Genomic DNA, 12,266 nt, shown 5'->3' with positions numbered 1-12,266 from the left:
TAGCCTGCCCAACTCCCGCCCCCATGGAGTCGGGAACAAAGACCCTTTGTTCCTGCTTGGTCCCTCTCCCTGGAGACAGGAGCCCCGTGGGTGTGGTGTCCTGGAGGGGAGGAGATAGGTCACTGCAGGTAACACGCCTCCGCCTAAAACTTAGGAGGGGGAGGCCCCCACAGTTGTGTCCTAGGTAGCAAAGGTAGCCTGGAGCTTCAGAGGGAGGTGTCCCCCTTCTGGTGCACCTGCCATCCCCAGCTCCAAGTCAGCTGGGTGCCTACTACCCCTGGACACCAGAGTCTGCCCAGTACTGGAAAACCGGCCCAAGCTTGTGGTTTTGCGTCCTCTCCTTATTCAGCTCTAAAAGGAAATTCAGGCACCCTCCCCTTACCAAATTCTCCTTGCTCTCTCTCCAACCCGCCCAAAGTAAAAGGGGGGGGGGCTCTTAAATCTGCAGTGGTTTACCACTCTTCCGTGAAACGTTCATAGAGTGTTTCTAGAAAAGTTTGCTATTTTTATTGATTTGCAAAATACATGGAAGTAACAGAGGAGAGTTTTCCGTATAAAAACAGCTTCAACACGACGCCCACCCCCACCCCCGCAGCGGCTCTAAGCTCCCCTGCACACCCCACCCCCTCCACTGGCATGGTGCCAGAAATTGCAGGTGTTTCAGGAAACTAAAGCGGTCCCTCCGCCGTTTTCCCCCCGGGCTCACGAGGGGGACTCCTTCTCCACCTACATTATGCTAAGGAAAGCCACCCAAACCTGGGGTGAATCCTTGCGGGAAGGCAAAGGGACGTGCAAGCCTAGGCTCCACTGAAACCCTAGCAAGAAGGAAAGGGAAAGCCCAGAGGAGAACAAACAGAAGCGCAGGTGCTGCTGCACCAGGAAGGGAAGGAGGGAAACGCGAACAGGTGTCTGTGGCGCTGCAGGGACCGCTGGGTCCCCGCCTCCAGGATTCGGGCGTGGCAGCAGGTGCGAGCGGGCCCAAAACATCTGGCAGAGGCTCTTTGCTTGAATCCACAGGGGTTATGGGGTGAAGAGGGATTCTAGGGGTTTCCTCGCTGTGGTCCTTTGGTTCCGTGACGGGGGAGGGGGATAGAGAAAGGAGGCGGCTCCTTGTTCCCGCCCCTAGTCCTCCTTCTTCGTGATGCACTTCCTGCCACCGAGGATTCCCTTTGTGTTGAGAATCCAGATCCGCCCGCCGCACGCGGGGGCGGGAGGGCCCGGGATTCCTGGTGGGTGGCCACCTCGTGAGGCACAGGCTCTGTCCTTTTTTCTTCTGGTTACGGCTGCTGGGCAGTGGTTCCCCCTCTCTGTCCCAGCCCTACAGCTTGGCCAAGGCTTCTGTCTGGAGCTAGTTGTTCCTTGAAGGGAAACCCCTACGTCCGCGTCCGCCCCCCCCCCCCCATCCTCCCACGCAGCTAAGCTCTGCTGGCTCCCTCTTGGGCGGAGCCAGGCGAGAGAAATGGGAGTCCTTGCTTCTGCTTCTGTGGTGCCTGGCGCCCAAAAAAACCCAGGCTGCTTCTGCCAGGGGGAGAGTGGGAAATGGCGTGACGCTCAGCATGAAACTGATGTTTAAGCCACTGTTCAGATTCATAAATATTTACACTATAAGTGTGTTTGAGTGTCAAAAATAAAGCAAAAAAAAAAAAAAAAAACAAAACTGCTTCCTTTGTTATCTGGCCTCATTTGCTAGAAAGAAGCCATACAGGGGCTTAATAACGGAAACCCAAAAGGCAGTTTGGGTTCCTTGTCAAAAGAAGTCAACCATTTTATATTTTTTATTCAATCTTTATTCCGGTGCCCAGAACAAGCCAAATCTAGTGCTAGGCACAACACCCATGTCCTAAATTCACCTTGGATCCTTGTCTCCCACAAACCTGTACAAACCTGTGGACAATACAGTCTCGTTTCCTTTTTCTAGCTGGATGTTTCTTATGACAATATACTTGATCACTTTGGCCTGAAGTCCCAGGATTTCTAGGCTCAACTCAAAGACCCCCTGTTATTCCTGCTCACAGATTGTAGCACCAGAGACCAAACTGCACCATTAGAATGTGAGCACATTGGGAGTTTAAGCACTGGTAATTTTCCGAATTGTATTTTGTCACCTTCAGATCTAAGACTGAATTGCATCCCTAGAGGCAGGTGTTTTCTTTGTCACCTGTCCTAAGCCTTATCTTTTTCTTAAAAAAAGATGGACCAAAAGAACACCAACTCATTTTATTGCAAATCCTTCTCCACTGCAGGGATTATTTCTGTGTGGCCTAAACAATGCTATATTATAGCCCCATAATATAGACAACTTAAAGCCCTTATGGAGAGGTCATATTTATAGATGGATCATATTTTGGACTCCAAAATGTAGATAAGGCACAAAATTCCTGCAACCAGAACACTAGATATGTTAAACTGTGGAAGACTCTAGGTAAAACTTACATGAACAAAACTCACGAATTGATTCACAGACAATGCCCCAAATGCCTCTGAATTCAAGCACACATCATATTTTGCAGTATCTTGGAAGCTGAGTTTCTTGCAAGAAACCCTCTGCCACCACGATGCCTGCAGGGATACAACTTTACTCACTGTCAAGGCTAAGTAGGCTGCTTCTCGGTGACACAGCTGCATGGGTCCTCTTGTTGGTTCACTGAGATGGACATGGGTGAAGTGGCTTCTGTGATCTGTCGTGTGCTATATCTCTCCAAATAAAGTCATACAGTGTTTCCTTTCCAATAATATATTGTCTGGGGCTTTAGCCTGTGTTATGATGCCACTGAGAAGGGATGGCTCTGAAAATACCCTCAGAGCAAGCCAAAGCCAGTTAAGTTGAAAATAAAGATTGACCTGTACAAACTCTTTATACGAAGTTGTTCAAATAAAACACTACTGACTCTTGCACTGAGTGGCTGTGCACTTTAAAGAGTGAATTTAGAGCCAACCACCTTATATTTTCCAATTTCTGACTTCAAGCAGCTACAATCAATAGCTACAAACAAGATCCATGACATGGACAGTGGCCAGCTCTCATGCCTAATTAAAATTTTGAAAAATTCATAGTAACTATGTGTCATTCTATGTTGAAATAAATTTTAGGTTACTCATGCTAAACAAGACAATTAAAGGTCACCTAGAGATGTCTAAAATGTGTAGAAGGAGCTGCAGGGCTGAGTTCCTGCCACCTAGCTCCCGGCTGCCTGGCTAGCTTATGCCCCAAAATAACGACACACAACTGTATTCATATAAACACTGCTTGGCCCATTTCTATTAATGTGTGTAGCATCCCAAGGTGCGCTTACCAGGAATATTCTAGCCTACGTCCATCCTGGGTTGGAGATTCATAGCATCTGCCTCAGAGAGCAGAGCTATGGTGTCTCTGACCTCACTTCCCTTCTTCCCAGCATTCTATTCTGTCTACTCCACCCACCTAAGGGCCGACCTATCAAATGGGCCAAGGCAGTTTCTTTATTAACCAATGGCTTTTCTCCATCATTTCCTCTTTTTCTGTTTAAACAAAAAGGAAAGGCTTTCACTTTAACATAGTAAAATTACAAAGCAGTAATCAAGTAAGAATTACAGTTACAATATTTATATCTATTTTATGTTTTATCATAACAAAGGAAAACAACTATAACTATCTATCTATTCTTCAACTCCATCAAAGACTCCAGAAGGATATAATATTACCTAAGTAAGCAAGTAAGCAACTTCCAAAACTCTAGAAATGACAGAGACATCTTGCTGCCTGGACAGTCACCCAAACTTCCTCTGTATGGTTGGGGCCTTCAGGCCCATGGTATCCAGCAGATATTTCCATGAAGCAGGAAAATTCAAAGGCAGTTCAGTCACTATCTGCTGTGTCCTGCAGAATGTCTCGCAGACTCTTTCATGAATCAGGAACCGCGAAAGATCATCTCACCTTTAGGCAAGTTCAGTAGTCCTCTCTCTGAGGGTTCTCTGTGTCCAGTTTATGCAATAGTCCAGGCAAGAGCAGTTTCTTGCCCAAATGTCTATCAAACTCCATAAGGTGCGTCTTTAATGCCCGTCTTCTTCTTGAAGTAGATTGGTGCTGTCAGAAGCAGATATGTCTCATTGTCCTAAAAAACCCTAAGTTATTAAAACAATAAATGCCATATTCTGCAGTCTTTGAAAGATATGAAGAATTTCTATCTTACTGAAATATATCTCTATATTTCTAGAAAATCTAACTAACATAACTATAAGTTTGATTATTATTAATGATTATCCATTAACAACCTATATATCTAATTAGATATTCCTGCCTGTGGTCAGCATGGCTCAGCATGGAACAGCGGCTCCTGCCTCAGATCCATTTGGTGTCCCTGAGCTGTGCATTGTTCCAGGCACACAGCAAGTGCACATTGGAGCCGCATTCAGCAGTTTAATTCTGAGACTGAGCATGCAGCTCAGAAACTCTTTTCATCCAAGTTACAGCCAAATCTGACACGCAGAGCACCGCACAGTCTGAAAACATCTCTATTTTGGTGGCAGGAATCCACCATGCTCTTTTGCCTGCTTAAGCCTGATTCTGCACAGTCTCCTTCCGATCCCAAGCAGGAACACAAACATCCAGTCCCATAAAAGCCATTGAAATGCTTTAAAGCCAGAGTTTACATTGGTGACACAGCCCTAGGAAGCCGCGCTTTAAAATGACGCAGTTTTGTTTCTGCTGCTGTTGCTGAATCAGGAAATCTCTCTACAGCACATCCTCGCAAATAGCAAAAGGCTGTGTTAAACTCTTTTTTGTGTGTGTTAAAAATTAAGCTCTCTCTCAGGTTTTACGTGAGTTCATTACCACGTTGAGTGCCACTCTGTAATGGGGAACGGCGGGGCTGTGTCCCGCCACTCGGGTAGCTTTACACCCAAAATAATTACACGGAAACTGTATTCTTTTAAACACTGCCTGGCCCATTAGTTTTAACCTCTTATTGGCTAGCTCTTACATATTGATCTAACCCATTTCTAATATTCTATGTAGCACCACGAGCTGGCTTACCAGGAAAGATCTTAACCTGTGTCTGTCTGGAGTGGGAGAATCATGGCAACTCCTGACTCGGCTTCGTTCTCCCAGCATTCTGTTCTGTTTTCTCTGCCTACCTAATTTTCTGTCCTATCAAAGGCCAAGCAGTTTTCTTAATTAACCAATGAAACAACAGATAGAAAGATGACTCTCCTCCATCAAAAATGGTCATGGAAAGTTCTTAGATTTGAGATCACTGTTGGAGACCTGACTTCCGCACTGGGTAACCAATCCTAAAACCCCTATTTGTACTCAGCTGAGTGCTTCAAAGGAAAGTGAGGAGGCATTTATAGTCTCTGATCCACTGCTGTGTTCTGCTTTGTACTTTCTGCATCATTAGGGTGGTAAGATGATGATGCTGCAGTAGCAAACAAAGATCCATTCATACTTAACTAACTAGTACAATCCAGTGTCCAGATTATGGGAAACTCATGATGATCTCTTTATCGCACGTGCTTAAACAGAAGTCTCCATTGCTGTAATTAAACAAACAAATAACAAAAAAACTCGAACACCTGTTCTTCTGATTCTACCAAGCTATTGTCTGTGTCGCTTATTTGAAGGGCTCTTTGATGAATATCTCTGAAGAAAAGAGAAAGGTAGGAGAGGATGAAAGAGAGAGAGAGAGAGAAGGAGGAAGAAGACAAAGAAGAAGAAGAAGAAGAAGAAGAGAGAGAGAGAAAGGAAGAAAAAAGAAAAGAAAGAAAGAGAGAAAGAAAGAAAGAAAGAAAGAAAGAAAGAAAGAAAGAAAGAAAGAAAGAGAAGCAGAGGAGAGGGTAATAAGCATGTACTTGGGTTCTGGCCAATCACATCTGTAAGAATGTAAGAAGGCAATCATAGCACCACTGTGATAGTTAATTTTGTTAGTCTACTTGGTTAGCTTAGGAAATGCCACTAGTGAGTCCTCTCTCTCTCTCTCTCTCTCTCTCTCTCTCTCTCTCTCTCTCTCTCTCTCTCTCTCTGTGTGTGTGTGTGTGTGTGTGTGTGTTAAAGCAGTTATAGATTAACCAAATGTAGGGAGACTCACACTGAATGCTAATGTCACCATCTTAATAGCCTGGGGTTCAGGACTGAACAAAAATGGAAAAAGGAGCAAGCTGCCTGAACATCAACGTTGGGCTAGATATGAGCAGACTCTAGCATCTGCTGCCAGAACAACCACCTACCTACATATAATTCTGTGATAAGTCAGTGAGCTAAGTGTGAAAAGCAAACATAGTAGTTGCTAAATTACTGAATGGATTTCATAAATGTAGAAGACTATTACTTTGGTTTATCTGTACATTTTAGGAAGTCAATTAATAAATCTGAGATGATTGTTGGGTAGTGGATTCCTGAATGTACAGGAATTTATCCAATAGCATCCTTGATTTTTGAACAATTTTTATAAGAGTTCAGTCACTGGATCAAATCACATTCCATGCCTCACTCCTATTCTATGATGCGGAATCTACTTAAAGCATGAAAGTCATTAAGTCTCATCACTTTCTCATTAAGTCCCATTACAATGGCCCTGTGAAGGCATCCTCTCATAAGAAGTTCAATAGTATGTATCCTGTACCTCTTCAGTTTTTAACCCTCTACTGTAGTATTTCAAATAGAAGTTGAAGCTATGGGAAGGTTCTGTGTGTAGGGGGAGAAAAATTAAGCATGATAATGCATAGGTATGAAATATTATAATGAAATTCATTAATTGGATCATGATTGATAAAGCCAATAAAAAGTGTAATTTAAAAATGTCTAGAATCCTACACTCATGGGAAGTATATGGTAATTACCCTTACTTTCCCAATCTCTCAGATTTTATAATTCTTCCCATCCTGTCTTGTCTTTGTCTTCCACAATGCCGGCTTCTTCATCCTCTTTGTTTTTCTTTAGAGCCTGGTTCTTCTCAGATACAGATTAATGGCTCTGTATCTACATTAATACATGCATATAATCCCAGCACATGGAAGGTTGAGGCAGAAGAGTCATGAGTTCAAACCCATGCTAAGTTATAGAGTGAGATTTTGTACACAAACAAGTATCACAGAGCTGACTACACTTCCATAAGTTGCTTTCAGAATCTATTCTTGCCCTTATATCCCACAACTTTACTCTCCATTTTGCTGGTTCCTTCCCTCAGACCATTAATCATGAAGATGCCTATCCTTGATTGGTGTGAACTTGCATCTTCTTTTCACATGAAAGCTTCCTCAAAAGACAAACCGTGCATGTTCATTTACTGCCATTTCCATCTGTTTCTTCAATCATCCTATCAAGTTGTGTCTTTTTAAGTCAGTAAGAACTTATTTTTTTAAATAAATGAAGATAATTCTATCCAAATATTTCTGGGTTGTTTTGTTTTGCTATGCTTCATATTGTCAGTTAATTGCTTCTCAAATATTTTTTGATCCACAAATTTCATACTTTCTGGTTTGGTACAGAAAAGCCTTTTCTGACTGGGCACCTTTAATCTGACACCTTTAATCCCAGTTCTCAGAAGGCAGAGGTTGGCAGATCTCTGTGAGTTCAAGGACAGTCTTGTCTACAAAGCAAGTTCCAGGACAGGCTCCAAAGCTACACAGAGAATCTCTTTCATATACACCCCCCAAAAGAAAGGAAGGAAGGAAGGAAGGAAGGAAGGAAGGAAGGAAGGAAGGAAGGAAGAAAGAAAGATAGGAAGGAAAGAAGGGAGGGAGGCAGGGAGGGAGAAAAGGGGGGAAAAGAAAAACCTTTCTTGGTCACTTTTTTTTTAATTCCCTTCCTTCCAGTGCACAGATGCTGCAGACAGGACTTCTGAATGCCCATCTAGTTCTCATAAGTGTCTCCACCAGGAGTGCACTTTCCAGACCTTTACTCAAAACCTGAGAATCTCCCCTGGCTCCAGCATCCAGCTGTGGGTCTGCTGTTGCTCTACCTCACACATCTACCACCTTTTTTAGACCCCAAGGAGCCTCTCATTCTGCATCTTAATTCTAAATATGCATTGAATTATTGTTTTTTTTTGTTTCTCTGCTTTTTCATTTTGGTCTTTTGAGACAAGGTTTCATGCAGCTTAGGCTAATCTTGAACTTCTAATGTAGCCAAGAATGAGCTTGACGTTCTGATTCTTCCTTCCACCTTCGATGACAAGATTGCTCATGTGTGCCACTGCACTCAGCTGCACTGATTCTTTGAGTTTCTGTTTTACTACTGAATGTATTTGCAACACCCTTCACTATCATCATCCGTTTAGAACCTTGGCTCAAGGTTCTCTACCGTATCTTGAGGGAACCCATGGAACATCTTCCAAGTGAGTTGATAACTCAGTTTTGTCTCCCTCAAAGTCATTCCCCACTTGGATCCTGCAACTTCTCATTGTGCCTCAGTCTTTCTGGACTCCTCTATCTCCCACAGTTTATGTATCTCTGCCTTGAAATTCAATCCTCAAAGAAATTTCTAGGGAAGTTCTCCAGTCCACAGTGTTCTGTGACTGCATTTGATCAGCCTGCCATCACCTCCTAATGGTTACTATGCTCACTGGCCACCTCAGTTGTATGGCATCTGAGCTCTGCTCGCCCATGCAACTGTAAGCAAGTTACTTGCTTTTGCTGCATTTCATGGAGACAATAAGACCACACATTCACAAAACAGCTCTTCGTTGATAAACAAAGCCACACAACCAAAGTAATTATTTCAGTTTTCACTGTTTGTTCCCCAGTGCATTCCAGGCAGCTTTACAGAGTCTGTAGTGCATTATAAGAGCAAAATTATCTTATGGAGAAAATAAATATTAGTTATCATAATTATTATTTCAATTACACCAGCTCTTATTAATTTATTTTTTATTCATGTGTCTTTGACATCATGTATCTTAATCCCAATCATTTTCCCTGTCCCTTTGCATTCATACTTCACTTTTGCACAGCCCCCAAATAAAACAAAATTTAAGAGATAAATAAATAAATAATAAAATAAGGGGAAACCTAAAAATCTCCTCAAAAAAGACTCACTGTGTCATACTGCACCCCTTTGTTCATGTATCTTTGCTTGCAAGTGTTCATTGCAAAGAGTCATTGGTCTGGTTTCTACTACACTATCGATCCTGGGCCCTTGCTACAGCTCCTCCTGAATATCCTGTTGTTACCCTGCGTTGTGGAGATCCTGCAACATTGGGCCTGCGGGTCAGGTCCCTTTATGTGCTCCAGTATATAATAGATGGGACAATGGATGATGGAACAGGCATAGCCATAATTTGTGTCTGGGTCTAGAAAGCCGTAAGTTTGGTCTACCAGATGTGAAATGGTGACAGGTCTCTCATGCTCACAGCTTCAGGGAGGACTCACCTACAACTGCACTAATACTGTAGGCTCTCCCACCTTATGCCCACAGGGCCAGCTCTCCTATCTACCTTAGACATTGATGGGCATGAGAGGACATCATTCCCTCACCTTTGCCACCCAAGATCAATGAGAAGTGGAAATACCTCACCCATACAACTTCAGAACTGGCTCTTAATACCTGCCCCCAACAAGGCTGTCTTTATTGTGCTGGCCTGGCAAGGTGCATGACCTGCTCTCCTGAGTGTTGCAGCTGGTGGGTGTCAGGGAGAGCTATTCTGTTCTTAGGACCACAGGGCCAGCTCTCAGTTGTCGGGGGTTGGGGCAGAGCATCATTCCCCAGCCATGATGAGAAATGGGGATGTCTCTCCCAAGCTCATAACTTTGGGACTGGCTCACCAACCCTTCTGCTAACTGGGATGGCTCTATTGTACAGCGCTGATAAATTACAGGATCTGCTCTTCTGAGTGTTGAAGATTGTGAGAAGCAGGGACAGCCCTCCTACTATTGTTACCTCATGGTCAACTCTCCCACCTGACTTAAGCATTGATGGTGGGCTGGGGGGTATCTCTTCCCAACCCATGTCTCTATGTGGCAGATGAAAGGTGGCTCTATGTGTCCCATGCTCACATTCTCAGGGTTGGTTCACCTGTGCTCTCATCAACAGGGTGATCTCTGCTGTGCTGCCCAGACAAAGTGCAGGTTTTATTTTCTCATGTGTTGCCTCTGGTCAAGGGGTCAGCTCCATCACCTTCTCAACCCACTCCCTTCCTTCAGATATGCTTTTGTCCACAGGACCCAAACCATAATTCCCTTCTTCTTCTTCTTCTTCTTCTTCTTCTTCTTCTTCTTCTTCTTCTTCTTCTTCTTCTTCTTCTTCTCTCTCTCTCTCTCTCTCTCTCTCTCTCTCTCTCTCTCTCTCTCTCTCTCTTTCTCTCTCTCTCTCATAAACTACCATACTGTACCCATGCTCACACTAATAGTTACAGTCTTATTTTATTTTTCCACCTGCCAGTTCCCAGCTAACTGACATGGACATGGAGACTTATTAATTACAATTGTTTGACCAATAGCTCAGACTAATTACTAACTAACTCTTACAACTTAAATTAACCCATTTCTATTAATTTACATTTTGCCACATGGAATTACCTCTTTTTCAATTTGCACATACTCTTTCCTCTCCGTGTCTGGCTGGTGACTTCTCTAACTCTGCCCTTCTTCTTCCCAATATTCTCAGTCAAGATTTCCCACCTAACCTTATCATGTCCAACTATTGGCCAGTCAGCTTCTTTATTAAACAAACCACAATGACATATATTCATACAATGTAAAGGTATATTCCACAAATAGTGTCCATCTGACTGGTGCTTAAAGGTACCAGATAGGCCTGTGTAGTCTTCTTGGAACTTGGAGTGGATAGCCCCAGGCTGCATATAGGTCTGCTTGTGCCACTCAGGTCACTCTGGTGCTGTGCTGAGCAGGCAGGCTCCTAGTTGCTGCCTTTGGCTGCATGGCATGGAGTAGAGGGTTTCTTTGGAGTCTGGTGATGGGCCGAGGGTTAGAATATCTTTCTTATTTGTTTTTTAATCAAACCCTGAGCTTGTAACCTTGTTACCTTGTTTCGTTGTTGTTGTTGCTGTTGTTATTTTGGTCTTTTATGTTATTTTCTCTTTTTCTTTTCTCCCTTCAGAGCTAAATACTGAACCCAGGGCCTTGCACTCTACTACTGAGCTAAATCCCCAATCCCCTCAGCTTGTAAGCTTATGGTCTTATTTTAGGAAACCTTTATTTAAAGCCAACTAGCACATAGGAAGCATAGGAGTGTTTGATAAAGCGAGTGAATAAATGACTAGAATTAACCTATGGCAGGTCTCTGTGTAGAGCAAGTGTCCACATTGCTGTTCGCTTTGCCCCCCAATCTCTTGATTCCTTTGTTGACAGGTGTCCTAATGTCGCTGTGCTGGAGAAAGGTGGAGGGTTTCTCAGCTGAATTCCACTGAAATAGGAACTAGGGGATATTTGGAGCACTTTCCTCTGTATTGGAATGGGGAAAGTAGGAAAAGTTGTGATCCAGATTTTTGGAGGGCATGTACTCACAGATAAGCACTGGGTAAACCAGGAATCTTAAACACACAGGGTTGTCAATTCAGTGGAAGACATGTATAGCCTGCTTTCTGCCCAGAAGACTGGGGATGGGTGTGGTGAATATACTGGTGACCTACATTATCTATAGGGCCAGGCCATACCTGACTCTCCTGGACTCTTATGCTTATCTCACTCATTCTTCCTAGACCTTTATCTTGAGCATTATTTCTTAGCCAACCAAGAGAATCCTCCTTTATGGATGATGTCATATGTATCTTGCAAAGAGTTTTGATGTAGCTGTGTTGTGAACATGGGATTGAGTTAATTGTCACCAGGAAACTTTTTTTCCAAAATTGTGTTGTGCTTAATTATGTCTAAAACAAAGTACCTGAAGTCAGGCTCCAGAAGATTGAAATAGCAGCAGATTCGGAGTCTTCTTACCTCTCGAGAAGCATTACTATGCCAGTCCTGGTATTTGCATCTTTTTATGTGTGTACAGAAAGTATGCTCTGCAACTGCTCTCCACCTTATTTTTTGATGCCAGGCCCCTCACTGGACCTGGAGCTTCCTAATTTGGATAAGCTGGCTAGCCCGTGAGGCCAAGGAATTCTCTTGCCTCTGCTATCCTACCCACAGTGTTGAGACTACATGCATGCACTGCTGTGCTGGCTTTTCTATATGAATTCTGTGTATCCAAATGTAGGTCCTCATACTTGAATCATAAAAACTTAACAACTGAGCCAACTCTAGGTCCAAATCAAATTCTCCAAATTCAAAACTATATGTTTCACTATTTTTTATAAATCTATAAGTGTTCTCTATGAACCGAAGATCTCATCCCA

This window comes from Microtus pennsylvanicus, chromosome 7, assembly GCF_037038515.1.
Source record: "Microtus pennsylvanicus isolate mMicPen1 chromosome 7, mMicPen1.hap1, whole genome shotgun sequence".
In the NCBI taxonomy this organism is placed as follows: domain Eukaryota; kingdom Metazoa; phylum Chordata; class Mammalia; order Rodentia; family Cricetidae; genus Microtus; species Microtus pennsylvanicus.
Note: the sequence above shows the minus strand (reverse complement) of the source record.